Source organism: Pan paniscus, chromosome 14 (genome assembly GCF_029289425.2).
Source record: "Pan paniscus chromosome 14, NHGRI_mPanPan1-v2.0_pri, whole genome shotgun sequence".
Taxonomy (NCBI): Eukaryota; Metazoa; Chordata; class Mammalia; order Primates; family Hominidae; genus Pan; species Pan paniscus.
Window position 1 is genome coordinate 29971410 of NC_073263.2, and position 20780 is coordinate 29992189.

Here is a 20780-nt window from a genome sequence, read left to right on the forward strand (position 1 = left end):
CAGGAGTTCAAGACCAGCTTGGGTAACAGAGTGAGACCCTATCTCTACAAAAAAAAAAAAAAAAAAAAAAAAAAAAAAAAAAAAAGCTGAGTGTGGTGTTGCATGCCTGTACTTCTGGCTACTCAGGAGGCTGAGGTGGGAGGGTCACTTGAACCCAGGAGGTCAAGGCTGCAGTGGGCCATGATCGCACTATTGCACTCCAGCCTGGGTGACAGAGGGAGACCCTGTCTCAAAAAACAAAACAAAACAAAACACAAAACAAAACAAACAAATAAAATAAAGAAAGAAAAAGAAAAGCAAACAGACAATGGATAGAGGTTCCAATCCTGAGTAGGAGGGCAAACCCACACTCCGCCTGGGCTCTCCCAACTGCACTTATAAAAACCTGGACAGAATGTAATCCCAGCATTTTGGGAGGCCAAGGCAAAGGATCACTTGAGATCAGCAGTTTGACACCAGCCTGGGCAACACAGCAAGACCGTGTCTCTAGAAACATTTTAAAAATGTTTAAATTAAAAAAAAAAAAGGAAAGTAAATAGTCTTTATTTATTTATTTATTTATTTTGAGACAGAATCTCACACTGTGAGCCACCGTGCCCGGCGAGTAAATAGTATTTCTGGGAAGTAAATAGTAGCAGGCAGATTGAGAAAAAGGAGAATCCAAAGTGCCACCAAAGCAGCAGTGTGTGTCTCACTTTTTCCTCTGAAATACTCTAGGCCAGCCGGGCACGGTGGCTCACGCCTGTAATCCCAGCACTTTGGGAGGCTGAGGCAGGCAGATCAACTGTGGTTGGGAGTTCAAGACCAGCCTGACCAACATGGTGGAGCCCCGTCTCTACTAAAAATACAAAATTATCTGGGCATGGTGGTGCATGCCTGTAATCACAGCTACTCGGGAGGCTGAGGCAGGAGAATCGCTTGAACCTGGGACGCAGAGGTTACAGTGAGCCAAGATCGCGCCATTGCACTCCAGCCTGGGCAACAAGAGTGAAACTCTGTGTCAAAAAATAATAATAATAATAACTCTAGGCCTAATTCAAGGCACTATGAAAGAATGGCAGCAATAACCTGAAGTGCCTAAAAAATGGAATATTATTTAGCAATAAAAAGGAACAAATTGGCCATGCACAGTGGCTCACGCCTGTAATCCCAGCACTTTGGGAGGCCAAGGCAGGCAGATCACTTGAAGTCAGGAGTTCAAGACCAGCCTGGCCAGCATGGTGAAACCTCATCTCTACTAAAAATACAAAAATTAGCTGGGTGTGGTGCCTGGCGCCTGTAATCCCAGCCACTCAGGAGGCTGAGACAGAGAGCTGTCTGGGGAGGCAGAAGTTGCAGAGAGCTGAGATTGCATCACTGCATACCAGCCTGGGTGACAAAAGCAAGACTCTGTTGAAGAAGAAGAAGAAGGAGGAAGAGGAGGAGGAGAAGGAGAAGAAGAGGAGGAAGTCAACCGAGAAACTCAAACAGAGGGATATTCTACAACATAACAAACTGGTTTTCTTCAATAGTGACAAAATAATGAATGACAAGGAAAGACTGGGGAACTGTTGCAGATTGAAGAGACTAAATGCACTATGGGACCCTCACTTGGATCTTGAAACAGAAGAAAGACTTAGAGGGAAAACTGGTGAACTCCAAGTAAACCTGTAGTCTAGTTAGTCATACTCTACCACAGCTGCTTTCTTGGCTTTGATCATTGTGCTATAGTGCTGACATTCTGTAAGATGTCAACCTTAGGGGAAGCCGAGTGAGGGATATATAAACAGCCTGTCTAGTATTTTTACTTTTCCGTAAGTCTAAAGTTATTTCAAAATAAAAAATTTTCCAAAGACACATACTATATTAAAATAAGTCATCTTATATCCTTATTCTAAGGTTTATTCAGTAAACTTCTAAGGTTTATACAGGAATGACGTGGACTTGTAAACGGCCCCAGAGCTCAATCCTACTGGGCAACTGTGAGTTGGTGCCTGGGCCAGCAGCCTGGCTGATGCTTCTTGTTCATTCTTCTGCCTCAGCCAGTAGGTTTGGCTAGAATTCCAAGGCCTTGGACTTTGTTGGACTAGAAAAGGAAAGAGGAAAGGGAAGTAAATCGCCACAGGGGTCAAACCTGCTTTCCTGTGCTCTTCTGAGCTGCTCTCGGCTCCTGCTCTGCAGAGCTAAAACCTCTAAGGAAGCCACTCTTTTATCATCTCCAAAAGATTACGGGATCATATAGTCTAGGCTGCAACTATACCATCTGTTTATGCCCTCGGAATTTTAAAAACGAGACCCATGTTTACAAATGTGAGCTGACATGTCACATTTGTGGAGAAATAACGAAGTAGCTGCCAGGCGGCAGCAAGATTCTTCATGTTCAGAAGCTCCTCCACGTAAAAGCAGGTTACGTCCTGAAAGATCATTCTTAAGTGCACTGTTTGTTAGTTCAGTTGCCTAGGAAGGGTTTAAGCTTGCAGCCCTCAGATTTCTTTCCACCAAACAGGCATGTTTTAAATTCACGCACATGCTCCTCCTCTGAACTGGTGAATGCACTCTCAGGCATGTTTTCCCCTAACAAATCCATTTTTTTCTACATTGAAAGTTCCGTTGGGACAGATAACATCTGCAAGTATTGTAAGAATCTCCTTAGCAGCTTCACATCCTCCACTCCGCTTTGAAGTCAGGCAAATTCAAAGGCGCCTTATATAGAGGAAATATCCGTGGCTTGAGGCAAACATTTCATCACTCCTAGGCTCGAAGTCTTCAAGCAAACAGCTGGCATTCTCCCGGACAGGGCTGGTAGACTCTGTGGATGTCTTGCCTTCAAGCCATGGCGCTTTAAATCCTTTGGGGTTTGTCTACTGTGTTTTCTATCCACTGCTGATGATTGTTGACTACAGAGGTAAGACAGCTTTTATACATTACACAACTACCCTTTGTCCTTTAGAACCTTTCCTAATGTTGAATGACTCAGTCCATAACCAAGGGCAGCATTCGTTACTTTGTCACTGTTTTCTATTAAAACAAAAACAACAACAACACTCTCTCATTTGTAATTGAATACATTAATAAACCCTTTCATGGGCATGATGGAGTTAAACGTGTTTGTAAAACACCTCAGCACCCTGTACTAGCAAAGCAAACACACCTTAGACCAAGAGGCCTGCAGCCAAGAACCCTGATCCCAGTCCTTGGTGGTGACTGACCTTTCTCGGGAAAGCACAGCTTTGTTGACAATCATGGACGTTCTCAAGGAGATGGGCTCTGTACTTCCTATAAAAAGCAAGGAGGCCAGGTGTGGTGGCTCATGCCTGTAATCCCAGCACTTTGGGAGGCCGAGGCAGGAGGATCACTTGAGGCCAGGAGTTCCAGACCAGCCTGGCCAACATGGCGAAACCCCATCTCTACTAAAAATACAAAAATTAGCTGGGTGTGGTGGTGCACACCTGTAATCCCAGCTACTTGGGAGGCTGAGAATTGCTTGAACCTAGGAGGCAGAGGTGGCAGTGAGCCAGGATCATGCCACTGCACTCCAGCCTGGGCAACAGAGCAAGACCCTGTCTCAAAAAAAAAAAAAAAAAGCAAGGAGATTCTAAAGTTGATCTGCAGTGCACTGTCTCCAGATCAACAAACCTGGAGGCTGGCAAAGTTATCTGAAGAATTTGGGCAGAAATATATTTATCTGTATCATTAAAAAAAAAAAAAACAGCCAAGTGCTGTGGCTCACGCCTGTAATCCCAGCACTTTGGGAGGCTAAGGCAGATGGATCGTTTGAACCCAGGAGTTCAAGACCAGACTGGGCAACATGGTGAAACCCCAGCTCTCCTAAAAATGCAAAAATTCAACCGGGCATGGTGATGTGCACCTGTAGTCCCAGCTACTCAGGAGTCTGAGGAGGGAAGATCACTTGAACCCGGGAGGCAGAGGTTGCAATGAGCCATGATCACACCACTGCACTCCAGCCTGGGTGACAGAGGAAGACTCTTCCTCAAAATAAAACAAAAATAAGAAAAATAATAAATCAAAGATTTGTTCAGAAATTTGCAAAGTAGGATACACTGGTTAAGCACTTACTATGTATCAAGTGCTTAACCAGTGTAACCTATTTTACATTGTGTAACCAATGCATGCATTGTCATTTAATTCTTTTTTTTCTTTCTTTCTTTTTTTTTTTTTTTTTTTTTGAGATGGAGTCTTGCTCTATTGCCTAGGCTTGAGTATAGCGGTGCAATCTCAGCTCACTGCAACCTCTGCCTTCCGGGATCAAGCAATTCCCCTGCCTCAGCCTCCCAAGTAGCTGAGAGTGTGTGCATGTGCCACCATGGCTGGCTAATTTTTGTGTGTTTTTAGTAGAGATAGGTTTTCGCCATGTTGGCCAGGCTGGTCTCAAACTCCTGACCTCAGGCAATCCTCCCACCTCAGCCTCCCAAAGTTCTGGGATTACAGGTGTGAGCCACTGCACCTGGCTGTAATTCTTAAAACACCTCTACTATATAGATATTAGTATTACATATTACAAATGGGGAAACTGAGGCATAGTTAAAGTAACTTGTGCAAAGTCACACGGCTAATTAGGGAGTAGGGATTCCAACCCAGTCTCTGACTACAGAACTCTCAACCACTATGTTGAAGTTTTCAGGCACCACCTGTCTCAGATTCACTCTGACCGTGGGGAAATGAGTATGCATCTACACTCAAAGGTATTGTTACCTTTTTTCCTCACAATACTGTCGTCCAAGAGAATTAGCTCTGTGTCCAGTTTACAACTCTCCCACTCTGCGTCACCTTCCTATCAGCATATCAAAAACCACGCTACCTCCCAACTCTGCTTTAAGAATCTAAAGAACTGGATGCTGATGATGGCAAAGTCTGTTGATAGATCTCAAGCAGTGGCTCTCAATCAGGGGTGATTTTGGCCCGCAGGGGACATTCGGCTATTTTTGATCATCACAACTTAGGTGGGAGTGGGGAGGGGAGCTACCTGGTAGAAGCCAGGGATGTTGCTAAACATCCTATAATGCACAGGTAGCTCTCCCACCCACCCATCAGTCTGGCCCAAAATGTCAATAGTGTTGAGGTTGAAAAACTCTGAGCTAAAAAAATCAGTAATGCTCGTTAGCCCTCGTCCACAGCCCGGCCCGGAATGAAGCATGGCTAGCATGGCGGACACCAGTCAAGAAATGGTATCAGATGGGTTAGCTCTTCTGCGAGGGGAGATGCTGATGCTTGCACTTGGGCTTCTTCCAGCCAGCTAATTAACACATCTACAGATTGCCTGAACTGACAGCCTCCTTTCCCCCAGACAAACAGCATGCTGATAAGCCTTTCCAAAATCAAAATACTGTCCTGACAAACTAAGGGAGTGATTCAGCAAGGTGAGTCTTTCTGCTGCGCGTGAGGCAAAGGCATAGGACCTAGTCTAGAGGCAGTCAATGGGGTGGCATGCCCAGAGTGAAGGGCATGCCCAGAGTGAAGTATGGCATTAGTAAGGGCAAGGGGGCATGGGCAGAGAAAGGCAGGAAAGATCATTACCATCCAATGGGGAGGAGTGGAACTTTAAAACTGGTCAGGGAATCCTGTTGGCTTCACTCGCTTATTATTTTAGCAGGCAATGAGATCATGGTCTGCAAGAACAGAGCTAAAGAGCTGGGAGCTATAACCCCATACTGCTGCAAATAAAGTCAGCTCCAGTATGGAAAGGAACACAAGGCATGGGCTGCATTTGATTCACCCAAGGTTCAAGGTCAGAGTTGTGCCATGAAGGCACCAGTGGAGTTGGGGGGAGGCAGACACACCTGGTTTTGAACTCCAGCTTTGAAATACTTCCACCATGTGTAGGCAGAAAACAATTTCTCTGAGACTTCATTTCCCATCTGTAGAGCAGGAGAAATAATAAGAGTCATTATGCAGGGCTGTCCTGAGAAGCAAAGGGTGTGATACGTGTAATCCAGCGCTTGGATAGGGGGCTGTGCACAAAATTAGTCTGGAACAAGAGCCAAGTCGTCCCTCCTGCTCCCCTCCTCCCTTTCCTTGCACATGGTTTTCCCGGGTGCCTGGCTAACAGAGGAACTGTTCCTGGGGCTGAGTCCTGCGATCCCAATAGAGGCTTTTTATTAAGTAGAATTTACACTGACAACCTATTCCATATGATATGTCCAGAGAGCAAGCTCACCTTAAACAAGCATATTCAACTTTTCTAGAGCCCAGAAAATCACTTTTTGAAATACTTATTATGAACCTGGGGTCCCTAGAAGAAGATTTACCATGAAGTTAATGAAAATGAAACTTCAGGCTTCTCACTTCACCCGCCCCGCAGGGAGGCTCAAGCCAGGGCCCCAGCAGCCTATGCATATGGTCACTCACTGTAATAAACTCTGCAATGGTAAGATGTTTAGTTGCTTCAGATCACTGCCTCTTTCCACCTTGACTTCCATTTGGCCACATTTCCTCTCCTTTTGGGTGGCTTTGGAATGGCCATGGGCATTTTGGGGACCTAGCAAAAGAACCCAAGTTAGAGTTACCTTTAGTTTTGGGTTGATTATGATATATTGATACAGTCAATTTCTTTCTTTCTTTTGAGACAGGGTATCGCTCTATCACCGGACTGAAGTGCAGTGGTGTGATCAGGCTCACTGCAGCCTAGACCTCCTGGGTGCAAGCAGTCCTCCTGTCTCAGTCTCCCAAGTAGCTGGGACTATAGGCACGTACCACCACACCCAATTAATTTTTGGCTTTTTTTGTAGAGACTGGGTTTGGCCATGTTGCCCAGGCTGGTCTCAAACTCCTGGGTTCAATCAATCTGCCCAACTCGGTCTCTCAAAGTGCTGGGATTACAGGTACGAGCCACTGCTCCTGGTTGATGCAGTCACTTTCGTATAGCCAAGCTACTGCTTAGAAAAGGTTTCTGGGGATATTCCTACGTTCCAACTTAGCTGGCATGAAGTCGTAAAGGCTCAGACTCAAGCATCATATCATGATATGTGCATGTCCCCAGAGCAAGGGGGGAAAGAAGATGTGAAATAGGGTCCTACAAGAGTCTGGGGCAAAGCTTTCCAATCATCAAACTTGTACAATTGTAGGTACACTTAAACGGATCACAGGTCAAGATGAAAGTTCTCACCTTTCAGGAACATAAGAGGCCATCAATGAATATCTGCCCCAAAATGTGGGATAGAAAGGATTTTAGAGATATGTTAGTCAGTTAATTATATGTTTTTCTAAATTTAGTGATACTTTAATACCTAATTTTGTATGTATAAATTTGTATTCTCTTCCTTCCAAATTACATAAGCTTCAGGACCTACGAAACCTAGATTCACCCCTTTGGCTCACATACTCTTATTTTAGCTTTTTTTTTTTTTTTTTGAGACGGGGTCCCACTCTGTCACCCAGGCTAGAGTGCAGTGGCGCAATCTCAGCTCACCGCAACCTCTGCCACCCGGGTTTGAGCAATTATCTTGCCTCAGCCTCCTGAGTAGCTAGGATTACAGGCACACACCACCATGCCCAGATAATTTTTTTGCATTTTTAGTAGAGATGGGGCTTCACCATGTTGGCTAGGCTGGTCTTGAACTCCTGATCTCAGCCTCCTAAAGTGCTGGGATTACAGGCGTATTTTAGCTTTTTGAAGAGGGTAGGATGGAGAAAAAGATGAAGAGGGAGAAAACCAAACTTCCTAACTAAATTTTGTGAAATAATTATATTTCAGTGACACAGTGAAATTCTTTGTATGGTTGTTCTTTCTGAAAAGAGCGAAATGAAATAGGATTGAGACTCCTGACTACCAAACTTCCTAACTAAATTTTGTGAAATAATTATATTTCAGTGACACAGTGAAATTCTTTGTATGGTTGTTCTTTCTGAAAAGAGCGAAATGAAATAGGATTGAGACTCCTGACTATACCAATAGATTTTCTTTTAAGGCTGCGTCTGTTCTGCAGTGTTTGGGTAAAGCACTTTCTGTGCATTGTGAAATAAAACACGCCTAGATTGTTTAAAAAAAAAAAAGCTGTCAACTTTCCGTTAAAGCCTTTTATCTGTACTTTACCCCTTCCCTCCAGCAGATTCTAAACTCTTCATTCACACCCACTATTGTCACTTCCACACTAAATTAAACAAACTCAGTTCGATCACTGCAGTTTTTGGAAGCACAAAGTAACACTATACAAGTTAGAGAAAGTGAAAGAACTTCTTGCTAAATTCAAACGGCTGAACAAGGAAACATTCAGGTAGGCAGAGTCCTTGCAGTTTCTGTTCTTACCACAGAAAAACTTAAAGAAGCCACATTCTGGATGTTGTTTTTCATGTTAACAAAAAGTCCAGACGGACCCCATAGCTCACAGTGCTTCTTCTCACCCCTCGCCCCTCCCCAAACTCCATCGACCCAGAAGCATTAATTTCATAAGGAAGAGAAAACTTGGCTTTCTACTAAATTCAGCTCTGAATTCAGCCCTCCATTTCCCAAGGGCTAGGACCCAGAGCCAAGTCAGCCCGCCCCTCCCTCTCGCTCCCAGACCTGAGCTGCGGATGCTGCAGCCCAGGACTCCTCCAGGTTTGGAAAAGGCGGCTACGCTGGGCAAGTTTGGAAAGTTCTGGGAGAAGAGCGAAAGGAGGGAGTGTGTGTTGGCTCTTTTCCTTTCCTTGGAAAGCACTTAACAAGAATGACACCCTACCCCCACATCAAATGCCTTCTCTTGCAGTCCTGGTTGTTTTATAAAAACTGAGTTCGTGTCTTTAATGCCAGGATTTTCTTCCTGGTAGTAAGCATTGGCTACTGATTGCCAGTCGGCTTCTGCGTCTGTGTGCCATGTGACCTGGACACGTGACTTGGAGCCGGCTGTGGTTGTTACTTGTATTTGAATAAGAAGATCAAGCTTATTATTGCAGTAAAAGCCTGTGGGACTTGTCTGTGCAACGTGATTCCCCAGGCGGGTTACACAACGCACCGTACAGCCTCGTCTTCCAGAGGCTCCAGTTGTTTCGTAAGGTAAAACAAACACGATTTTATATTTTCCAAAGTGAAAGTCCATGTTCCCCCTGGAAAGTGTCTGATGATCCTGGAAAAAGATGAAGCCTAGTTTCTCCAAACCCTGTTAGTCCCCTTGGTACAGTAAGGTAGAACTACTGCCCAGCACACAATTAGAGAAAAAAAACAGATCCAGTCTCCTTTTCAAATAAAGATTTAGGATTGACGTTAGAGAAAAAAACAGATCCAGTCTCCTTTTCAAATAAAGATTTAGGATTGACGTTAGAGAAAAAAACAGATCCAGTCTCCTTTTCAAATAAAGATTTAGGATTGACGTTACCTTTTACTATTTCCCCTTCTCCCTTCCTAAAAAGTCTTCAAGATATGCTCTTATCTACCTATAAAGAATTTACACTAAAAATGACGTTTTTAAATTTAAAATTTAAATGGCACGTTCATTTTGCGATTTTTTTCCCTTAGATTTCTACAACATTAATAGTTAAATTTTTATTGTCCACATACCCTGTAAAAGAGACATCAGAAGGATTCATCTTTTTGTAGGTGAGAAGAGCTGGATGTTCCCTTCAGGTTAGGATGTATGCGTGCATATCTATATGCAAATATATGCAGATTTACCCCAGGAGGGCTTTTCCACAACCAAGAAGGTGACATCTTTACCATGCATGTTTTAATACTTTCCCCACCCCAATGCTGAAGAAGCCCTGCTATAATTTGCTTTCTTCTGCCTCTAAGCGTGATGACTCAACTACAGAGGCAAGACCAGGGAGGAACAATAGCTTTGGTTATCTCTAATGAGCGATCCAATAACCATCAAACCAGTGATTCTCTCAGCCCAAGGCTGGCGCCTCTGTGTGGAACCGCAAAGGGCACTTTTCTTTCTTTCTTTCTTTTTTTTTTTTTTAACTTTTATTTTAGGTTCAGGGGTACATGTGCAGGTTTGTTACACCGGCAAACTCATGTCACAGGGGTTTGTTGTACAGATTATTTCGTCACGCAGGTACTAAGCCTAGGACCAATTAAACATTAACTCTCCATTTTCCACTCCCCTACCCGCTGGTAACCACCATTCTGCTGTTGTCTCTAGACACTCATATAACTAGAGTCACATAGTATTTGTCCTTATGTGACTGACTTATTTCACTTAACATAATGTCTTAAAGGTTCATCCACGTTGAAGCATGTGTCAGAATATCCTTCCTTGTTTAAGGCTGGATAATATTCCATTGTATGTATACCACATTTTATCTATTCATCCATCCATGGACACTCGGGTTGCTTCTATCTTTTGGCCATTGTGAAGGATGCTGCTGTGAACCTGGGTATACAATTATCTGCATGAGTTCCTTTCAATTATTTCCTTTCAATTCCTTTCAATAGAAGTGATGCTTTCAGTTATTTTGGATAAATATCCAGAAGCAGGATTGGTGGATATATGGTAATTCTGTTTAATTTTTTTGAGGGCCCACCGTACCGCTTTCCATAGAGGCTGTGCCATTTGTTTTTTCTAGAGATGGGTCTCCCTTTGTAGCTCAGGCTGGAGTGCAGCGGTGAAATCACAGCTCACTGTCACCTCGAACTCCTGGGCTCAAGGAATCCACCCACCTCAGCCTCTCCCTGAGTAGCTGGGGCTACATGTGTATGCCATCATACTTGGCAAAAAAATAAAAAATAATTTGTAGAGATGGATCTCACCATCTTGCCTAGGCTGGTCTGAAACTCCTGGGCTCAAGCAATCCCACCTGAGACTCCCAAAGTGCTGGGATTATAGGCATGAGCCACCACGTCTGGCTGAGGCTGTGCCATTCTGACCCTGTTGGTGGTTCAGGTATTTGTAAGAGGTGAGCTTGAAAAAGACATAAATTTTATTCTTTGATTTTCTAAAGACTCACTAATGCTGGACATGGTACCTTGTTTCTGCCTTAGGCTCTCCTTCTACAGAGGGAAGATGGCCGTTACTATCTCTCTCAGGAAAACAAGGAACTATGGCAAGTGTTGTTGAGATAGGCTGGGAGAAATTTAGTACAAAATATGGTATATGGTCGGGCGTGGTGGCTCATGCCTATAATCCCAGCACTTTGGGAAGCTGAGGCAGACTGATCACCTGAGGTAAGGAGTTCGAGACCAGCCTGGCCAACATAGTGAAACACCATTTCTACTAAAAATACAAAAAAAAAAAAAAAAAAGCTGGGTGTGGTGCTGTACACCCATAGTCCCAGCTACTTGGGAGGCTGAGGCAGGAGAATCACTTGAACCCGGGAGGCGGAAGTTGCAGTGAGCTGAGATTGCACCACTGCACTCCAGCCTGGGCGACAGAGTGAGACTCCATCTCAAAAAAAAAAAAAATACAGTATACCCTCATCCTAAGTTTTGGGGTCAGAGACTGTGCTGTCCCTTCCTCCATCATGAACTGTGCCCCTCCTTCCAATGCATAGGTCAGGGTTAGGGATGGCCATGGGGCCACTTTTGGGGGGCTAAGTTCTGATATCTGCATTGCTCACCAGACATGAATGTCAAGGACCTTCTCTGAGGCAATGCTGCTTTTATAAAATACCATCCTTAGCCAGCAAACATATCTTGCCTGCATTTCTGACTTCTGTTTCAGCTCACCATCTTCCTTTTCCTTTGGTGTGGGCTACAGGTCTAGAGGGAAGAGAAGCCATTGAATGTCTGTCAAAATCCAGCCAAGATTTCACTAAGAATATGCTAGCTGTATCCTTTCTCTCAGTCTCCCCCTTCCTGACCTCCTGGCCAGCGCTGACTCAGGATAGCAGAGGCTCTGCCAATTTCAGGGCACGCTTTTGCTCTCTGTTCAGTCACAGACCCACGTTAGGCCCTGTCAAAGCAGGAGAGGCCCTACACCTCTCTCATGAGGCACATAAGCAGTATTGGCATGCTGTTCTTTGGAAGGTTCCCCACAACTGTCCCTCGGCCCTCTGGCACTTTGGACAGGCTGGCCTTTTGGGCATTACCTGCCAGAGTCTCCGGAGTGTCCTCTGAGACTGGCTGTGGGGAAACAGGGAAGGGGAAGGTGCTGGAGCTCATGCTGGAATTGTGCAATGTTTTGATCAAAGTTCACAGAGTGACCACTCCAGAGTAGCTGTGCTGTGTTTTTAGTCATGCTGACAGCAGCAAAGTGGCCTCTACACAAAGCCTTCTCTTGGTGCAGGATCAGAAACAGGGCTGGAGGGGGAGAACTCCTCCGTGCCGACTTACAAGGTCCCTAAGAAACAAGATCCCCCCCGTATCTCCCAACAAAGGTTCAACTCTTGTTTCTGAAGCATCTGCTGCTAAATTAATTAGTCCTTAGTGGCCAGGAGAGAAGGGCCCCTGGTCATTGTAGCCATGCGGGCAATGCCCCACTGTCCCCACTCTCCCAGCCCCATCAGAGTAATACCCTACTACCCCCACTCTCCCAGCCCCATCAGAGTAATACCCTACTACCCCCACTCTCCCAGCCCCATCAGAGTAATACCCTACTACCCCCACTCTCCCAGCCCCATCAGAGTAATACCCTACTACCCCCACTCTCCCAGCCCCATCAGGCCCCAGGGCTTGGCCTCTTGGAGGTGACTTACCTCTCTGGAGTGAGGCTCCATGAGGGCAGGGCCCCCTCTCTCTTAATCACTCTTGCATCCCTGACACCTGCAATCGTGCCCTGCAGAGAAAACATTCAATCAATATTTGTGGAATGAGTGAATCCATCACTGCAATTTTCTGTCCTGGGCTGGAGAATGGGCTTGCCTTCTCTTTAGAAGACAGTAACTGATGGCCTCGATGGAAAAGAGACAGATTCTCTCTATGATGCCCAGGCTGGTCTTGAACTCCTGGGCTCAAGTGATCCTCCCACGTTGGTCTCCCAAAGTGTTGGGATTACAGGCATGAGCCACCACGCCTGGCCTCACCTATTAAGAAACAGATTTTGCAGTAGGTTATGGGAAATTCTAGATGGAGTATTAGCACAGGAGCTGGGCTTGATGGGATATGAAGGAAAAAGGTCCAGGAAGCATGATAGGAGAAAATAAGACAGCAAGTTTCAGATGTTCTCTGCCTTGATTTTATGACAACATACAATAGAATAGGGCATGTTACAAGAAACCATCAAGAATATTCCAAACTTTTTTTTCTTTTGAGGCGGAGTTTTCACTCTTGTTGCCCAGGGTGGCTTACAGTGGTGTGATCTTGGCTCACTGCAACCTCCACCTCCAGAGTTCAAGTGATTCTCCTGCCTCAGCCTCCTGAGTAGCTGGGATGACAGGTGCACACCACTACGCCCAGCTAATTTTTTTGTATTTTTAGTAGAGATGGGGTGTCACCATGTTGACCAGGCTGGTCTCAAACTCCTGATCTCAGGTGATCTGCCCACCTCAGCCTCCCAAAGTGCTGGGATTACAGGCGTGAGCCACCACGCCTGGTCAAGAATATTTCACACTTATATAAATCATGTACTAAATAACTCTAAGTAAACAGGGTCCATAACTTGTTAGCTTGAATGCAGGGTAAAAATAAAATACAAATAAATAAAACAAAATAAATAAACGGTATTTTGAGTTGCTAGAAAAGAAAGAAAACCCTCATTTGGAAAAACCACAGGCCTCCTTGGAAGAAGTTAAGCTGGTGGTTAGGATGGGATCAAATTGTTGTCTTTATTAACAGCTGACAGTTGCTGTGAGTAAAACTCTGATCAACCCATAAACCCAAAAGCAGATCAGATGTGGGAGAGTTCTCCTTCAGCTTTCCAGCAAACTTGTCTCCTGCTTCAACCAAGTCAGACCTGGGCTGAGCCTGCAATGAAGAGCCTCAGGTCAGAGTCCAAAAAGTCATTAGGAAAAACATATGAATGGTAAAGCCACAAATAAAGATACCACCTAACTTCTCTACCTAGTGCCTCATGTAATTGTCAGGCTACAGGAAAGAGCGCTTACTTAACTCTGCGCTTGGCACTTGACAAATGTTTATTGGCTACCATTATTATTGTCATTATTGTTATACTGATGTGCCACAGATATAGCCATTAACTTTCCAAGTCCCAAATTAGAAACCTCTGGTGTAAAATTTGTCGGGTGCAGTGGCTCATGCCTGTAATCCCAGCACTTTGGGAGGCTGAGGTGGGTGGATCACAAGGTCAAGAGATGGAGACCATCCTGGTTAACATGGTGAAACCCTGTCTCTACTAAAAATACAAACATTAGCCAGGCATGGTGGCGGGCGCCTGTAGTCCTAGCTACTCAGGAGGCTGAGGCAGGAGAATCACTTGAACCCAGGAGGCGGAGGTTGCAGCGAGCCAAGATCGTGCCACAGAGCGAGACTTGGTCTCAAAAAAAAAAAAAGTGTACATATATTCAGAGAACAAGATAGGCTACTTTGATCCAAGACTATCTAGAAAATTTCAGGCTGTGTGTAGCCCTTTTCATGGGCTTACTGTTGACAACCACTCCAGCCTAGTTGTGAAACTTACCCAAGTTCGTGTATTTTTGAGGGTACACGGGGTAGTGGTTCATCCAGCAAATCTAAATCCCAGTTGTTGCATTCAATTCAATTCAAACCACACATTGAGTACCTAAATGTAAAATATTGAGCAGGGTGCTCCGAGGAATAGAAAAATGAAAAAGAGATGGCCCTGTCACTCAGACGCTCAAATCGTCAAGTCGTGGGAGGCTACCAGGCACAGGTACACAAACAACTCTAATTCAAGGCAGACAGCCCCAAGTGACACACAGAGGTATAAAAAGAAAATGCACTGGGAATGTGATGGCCTGAGGGATTAATTCCTGCAGGGGACAGGGGAGGAAATGGGAAGGGCTGCCCTCATGCTGAGTGCTGGGACTGGGGGAGATCAGCTTCATGATTAGTTACTGACAGCACCTGACCTACCGGGCTTTGGGGGGCAGTTTAAAGTATTTACACTTCATTTGGGCCCAGAAAGAAAATGAGTGCTCTCCATCCAAAACTGGAGGATAAAACTCCACAGCTAGAGAGCTTGGCTGAGGTCTCAAAGAGACGGGCCAAAACCCAGGCAAGAGAAGGATCGTGGCCTGAGCTTAGGTCCGCACGCTGCCCATGTTTCTATTCATCTCCGCAATTACAGACCTTTCAGGCGCCTTTCTCCACACTGCAAATGGACCTGTCCTTGAACAAACTAATTAATGCTAATGTGTTAGGAGAGGTTAATAGATTGTAGGCCCACAAGCCCCTCGAGGCAGATACTTGGATTTGATGGTAGAATTTCATTGCACGGAGTGGTGAGAGACTCGTTTTAAGCAGTTTCTGTTCTCATCTCATATGAAGGAGGCCATCTCCTTTGCTTGCATGCAGAGCTGTCTCCGAGTGGGAAATTCTCCCCAGCATGGCTGTGTCCTATGCAGCCACTAGCATAAAAGCATTCCTCCACCCCTTTAAAAGGCAGGCAAGCTGGGCACAGTGGCCTGTGCCTGCAGTCCCTGCTACTCGAGAGGCTGAGACAGAAGAATCATTTGACTGCCCGAGTTTGAGAACTGCCTGCACAACATAGTAAGACCCTCGTCTCCAAAAAAAAAAAAAAAAAAAAAAGTCAGGCATACAATGTTGTTGGAGCACAGAGGTAGCCATGAGAAAATCTACAAATGAAAGACCCCACACAGTGGGCCTAGCCCTACTCATGATCCCACTTCTTCAACGTAAGAGACTAGCACCTTTCTCCACTACAGTCATGGCCAAGTTTAACTAATGAGTTGGGAACTACTTGGGGGCCCTTTTGACACCACCAGAGCTGACAGAGATGCTCACAGCACTGAAATATGGAGAGTTTGAAGAATGTAGGACAAACCAGGAGAGTGATAATGGCCATGGGACAGGGTAGCTGGCTTCAGAAGTAGATTTGGAGCATTTTCAGCTCAGCTTGTTCCAGGCCTTCAATATTCACCAAGTAATCTGACTTGAGTTGTTTCCCAAATAGGCTCCTCTACCAGAAAGAATTATTCATTCATTGAACAAATATATTGATCCCCTACTATCAGCCAGAATGATTGAATATAGTTTAGTGGGAGGGGTAGATAAAACCATGCTGGGAGGCCTCCGTGTGGTCCGTACTGCATTTGAGGGAAGCCCAGGGTGTGAAGGGCCGTGGCACAGACATCCCATCCAGAAGGTGGGTGGGGAACGCTGCTCCTGGGAGATGACTGAATATTGAAGGAAGAATATATTAATATTATAATTCAAGAGATGAAGTGAAAGAAGGCATCCCAGAATAATGGATCCATATGGATGAAAGATTTGGAGGGGTCTCCTGCCTTAAATGATGACATTGAATTTCCTCTGTGTCTTGAAGGTTTGGCTGCACGAGTTGGTTATCATCCCAGGACCACCTCATCCATCCTAGAACCACTAAATCTCAAACTTGCAGGCTAGAAGTAGGAAACCAATCCTTGGAAGTCCAAAATGTAGCCACGACTTGCCTTTGACCCCATCTGGAGTAAAGAGGTGCAGGCTGCCTGGTATAGCTGCAGAATAGGGAGTGGCCAGTGCTTGGGCCAGAAAGGAAGGCGAGGACCAATTACAAAAGGCCCCCTAGGCCATGCCGGCAAGTTGCCACAGGTCTCCTAAGCACAGATGTGTCTGTTTAGCAACTGGTTCATTATCAACTTGATGCAGGAGGGCCGTGTTTAAGCCTAAATAGACATTGTTGAAAGTGGTGATTTGCCAACCATTCTTGACCCCCACACTTATAGAATAGTGAATCGGGAGGCAGTTGGGGGAGGATACTAGTACTAAAACCCCCTAGAAATGATAGATGGCTGCCCCTCACCTCATCGGCTTTCATCTAAATTAATGGAAAATGGCTTCTCACTCCCATTGTCTCTTAAAATGACGCGTTGGCTCCCTTATGTACCTAAGGTTGGAATCCCAGATGGGGAGGTGATATATCTCAGGTCGTGTTCAAGGGAGGAACTTGCTTCTCAAGTCTCAACTCCAAGATAAACATGCTGTTACTGCCATGCACTTAGCTTCCAAAAACACAGCCATGAGGAAAATGCTTCATGCAATGTGACGCCGGAGGTATAATTAAACTTCAAAAGGGTATCAATTGCATCATGTTCAGGAAAAACGTAGAAAAATAAAAGCGGTACTGAAAGAAACCCTAAAACACCCCACCACCTACGTTTATCTTGGGGAGAAGGAAAATAAACTGAGGTGATCTCCTGGGGCACCAGATTTGCTCAAGTAGGGCTTCCGTTAACGTTGCACTGGAAAAGGGAGTTTCTTGTGTGTCTTTTCCAAATCTAATCTTTACGAAAAGATACATTCCAAGATTTTAGTTACCATCATGCCTCTGGAGCAAAAGAGGTAACAGTTGTGAAAATAGTTTGAACCATTTAAAAATCAAACTATGTAATAATCACATGCTAATATGATTAATGTTTTATTTTAGATCATGTTTGTTGGGGAAAGGTCAAGAGCAAGGGCTCTAGAGACAGATGGCTTGTTTCAGATTCCCGCAGTCTTTTCTGCTTCCTGACCTTAGATCAATAAAATACCTAAACTCTTGGAGCCTCAGTTTCACTGGCTGTAAAATAGAGGAGTTGTGGCAAGGCTGAAATGAGTCATTCCACAGAAAATTTGGGACTCATTGGCACATACTCAATAGCCAATAAATATTAACTCTGTTGTGATGATTCCCCTGGAGAGCCAGGGTTTCAGACTCTGTCTGGAACACACCAGTTTGCTTTGCAAAGACAAACTCTGTCCCTTGGCTAAACTTTCTGCCCCTCACTTTGGCTAACACCTTCGAAAGGCATATTTTTAAGGGCCCTCGTGGGAGGGTATAGACGAATCAACTAGTAAAAAATTAAGAAAGTCAGTGGCACCTTGTCCATATATGAAAGGTAGCACTTGTACTATGAAATTATATGGATTTTAAAGGAAGAGTCATGCCAGAGGAGTCTCAATTTTAAAGCTATTTAAATAAAGCTGTGTCAAGCAGAGAAACGACAGATATTACCATTCAAAATTCCAGAAAGCACACTTTGCCAAAACTCCAGGTTACTAAAGATGAAATTGATATTATCTTTCTAAAGACAGAAATCCCAGGGAAAATGAACAAACACACCAAAAATAAAAAAAAAATTTTTAAGCCTGCTTTTTTTATGCCTGTTGCCTGTCTGTAGCTGTCCAGGCTTGTTTAACATTTAAATGCTCTTTAAAAAAAAAAAAAAAAAGCCAAATCAGGTTTCATAAACTGATCTGTGTGGCTTCTAAAACAATAACCCTTCAGTTTAAGAGTTTGCAGCTTGGATCCTGATCTTAAATTCTGCCACTCTAAATTATTATAATCTAGGCCAGGTGCGGTGGCTCATGCCTGTAATCCCAGCACTTTGGGAGGCTGAGATGGGCGGATCACAAAGTTAGGAGTTCGAGACCAGCCTGACCAACATGGTGAAACCCCATTTCTACTAAAAATAGGAAAATTAACCGGGCATAGTGGTGCATACCTGTAATCCCAGCTACTCAGGAGGCTGAGGCAGGAGAATCGCTTGAACCTGGGAGGTGGAGGTTGCAGTGAGCCGAGATCACACCACTGTACTCTAGCCTGGGCAACAGAGCGAGACTCCATCTCAAAAAATAAATAAATAAATAAATAAATAAATAAATAAAATATTTAAAATGTAAGGGAAGGGACAGAACCTTGTCCTTAGCTTTCTCTGGGCTCTCTTGTTTGGTTGAAGTAAGACTCTATTTAATACCTTCAGAATTTGCTCTTGCCTTGAAGCAATAGACAAGTGTGTGCTGCTCTGTTCTATATATGGGAACAGTGAGTACAAATAGAAGGTTGAAGATTTGCTTTGAAGCTCAATGTTTCCAGTGCAAAGCCTCTCCCAAACACTGGAGCAGCAGGGACATGCAGCGTGACAGCTCACGGCTTCTAACAGCTAACATATTAATTCTAAGCAGTGTTGGACTGAAGGTCAGGAATCTGATTTTGACCTTAGCACTAATGGGAATCCTGTGGGACTCCTGAGAGTGGCCGAATAAGTGCTGTAATATCACTAATAATTAATAATGATGATAATGTCCCAGGTTTCTTATTTTAGTGCTTTTTAGCCCCCGAAGGCTTCAAATCACTTTGCAGACCAATTGTTTCACCCACTGTTGACCTGTAACCGACTCAGCCATGGAATATTGCCCTGTTGTCAAGAACACAGCCACATTTAGCTTGTTTAAGCATGAACTGAAGAAAGATACCCACTGAAAATTAAAGTGTAAATTTTAGGTAGGCAGGTTATAATTATCCACTTGAAATCAAGCCAAGAAATGGAGCTTAAAACCCTTTCTTTTGTGAAAAGCACCCAGGCAACTTTCTGGACTGTATACAGACATCGGCTTTTCATCTCCTCTAACTCAGGGTTTCTCATTCTCAGGACTGTTGGCATCTTGGGCTGAATGATTTTCCACTGTGCTGGTGGAGGGGGCTGTCCTGTGCATGGTAGGATGTTTACAGCCTCCCTGGCCCCTACCCACTAGATGCCAGTAACACACACACATATACTCTCTCCCAGTGTGACAACTGAAAATGTCTCCTGACATTGCCAAATGTCTCCTGGGCGGGGCAGGGGGCAAAGTCACCGCCAGTCAAGAACTGCTGTTCTAATTCCATATGTTTTCAAAGCCGGGGTATAGGTATTAGAAGCAGCTGCCTCACCAAACCTTTTATTTCTCCAAGTTGCTTGAAAGATTCCTGGTGAAAGAGGGACATTTATCTGCCTACAGCCTTGGGGAGTCAGAGAAACTATGGTTTAGGGCTGAAATTAGCTCCTCCTTCACAAAAAAAAAAAAAAAAAAGAAAAGAAAAGAAAAGAAAAAAGCGATAACACAATTCCAAACTATCAAACACCATCAATCCTCCAAAAGTCTCTCTTCCTGACATATAACTTCCCACAAGTGGCTGCTTGAGGTTATAACAGAATAGCACTGTGACAGCTTCAGGATCCCTGATGCCCACCTCTCAGACTTCACGGGGTCAGAGTTCCTCGCCCTTCTGGAATCTACAGCCTCTGTCAAACAGCAGATAGCTGGCTTGGATTGAAATGCCTAGAGATACCGTGATCATTCCAGCTACCACCAAATCTGACCATGATCTGTCACCAGCAGCTTCTTACTCACCCCCATTACACCCACAAACCCTCCAGGAACCTCAGCTCCAGAAGCTACCATCACCGCCTGGCCCAGGCTGGTGCCTCCGGACACCTTCCACACCCAAGGGAGGTGGCTTGTCAACATTTTCCACCACAGCCCATTATAAGAAACATATTCTACATCACGAGCCCCCTGTCGTTCACACATACAAAAACACATTTTTATTTTGAACTAATTTTAGACTTGCAGAAAAGTTGCAACAATAGTCCAAGAAATTTTTATATATCCCTCATCCAGCTTCCCCTACTATTAACAACTTGTGTAACCATAGTACAATTGTCATAATCAGGAAATCAACATCGGCATGATACTATCAACCAAACTGAAGACACCAGCTTTCCACTGATACCCCTTTTCAGTTCCAGGGTCCTATTCAGGACCCTGCATTGCATTCAGCTGCCTGTCTCTTTAGTCTCCTGTAGTCTGTGACTTTTTCCTCAGTCTTTCCTTGACTTTCATGACCTTGACAGTTTTGAAGAGGTGTTTTGTCAAGTGTCCTCCCATTTTGGTTTGTATGATGTTTTTTCATGATTGGACTGAGGTTATGCATTTTTTTAATTAAGAACGTCACAGAGATGATATTGTGCACCCGCCCACCCCCCTGCAATATATATCTTAAACAGAAGTTTCTGGAAACTACCTTTGC